This window comes from Pteropus alecto, unplaced genomic scaffold, assembly GCF_000325575.1.
Source record: "Pteropus alecto unplaced genomic scaffold, ASM32557v1 scaffold25, whole genome shotgun sequence".
Classification (NCBI taxonomy): Eukaryota; Metazoa; Chordata; class Mammalia; order Chiroptera; family Pteropodidae; genus Pteropus; species Pteropus alecto.
The window spans coordinates 3,565,620-3,566,209 of record NW_006441955.1 but is presented as its reverse complement, the minus strand read 5'-3'; the positions used below and the strand labels follow the sequence as shown (position 1 = coordinate 3,566,209).

Sequence of the window (590 nt, the reverse complement as noted above, 5' to 3'; positions counted from 1 at the left end):
CGGGAGCTCAGGTGAGAGCGCGGCCTGGCCGGGAGCAGAGGGGAGCAGGGACGCAGCCCGGGCGCGCGAGGCCCGGAGACTTGGCTCAGGACTGAAGGAGTAGAATCCCCTTCTCCAAACGCTCCGACTGCTTGAGTTCACCGCGTACCCCGCCCCAGATTTGGGGCAGAGACACACAGACTCTCCCTTCCCCACTTTGGAAGCTTTTGCACTGTACTCTTTTCTTTCAGCGCGGGCCAAGTGTGAACGCTTTAACCTTATCTCCTCTACCCTGACGCAGGACAGTTCCAGCTCACTTGCTCACTGCGCTGGGCCTTCTCCGCAGCGCGGAAATCCGCGTCTTTTTTTTTTTTTTTTTTTTTCATTCTGTGTTTCACCACATGCAGAGATTCCCCTTGCTCTGTCCCAACTCTCTTGAGAAATCCGACCCTCTCCAAGTCCCCTCCCCTGTCCCTCATCACTTTATCTAAGTACTGAAGACACCTTGTTCCTTTTCCCTGTGCGATTCCTTTTCTTGTGTTCCTAATGCTCCCCGGACAACCGCAGGCTGCGCCCGGATCCTTCTTTCTAGCTAGCTTCTTTCCCCACTC

The 590-nt window shown here is 55.4% G+C and overlaps 1 protein-coding gene across 1 annotated transcript in view; it reads left to right on the top strand.

Annotated features, from left to right (window-relative positions):
- DMRTA2 (DMRT like family A2) overlaps nucleotides 1-590 on the top strand; it is a 3,799-nt gene that overhangs the window by 510 nt on the left and 2,699 nt on the right.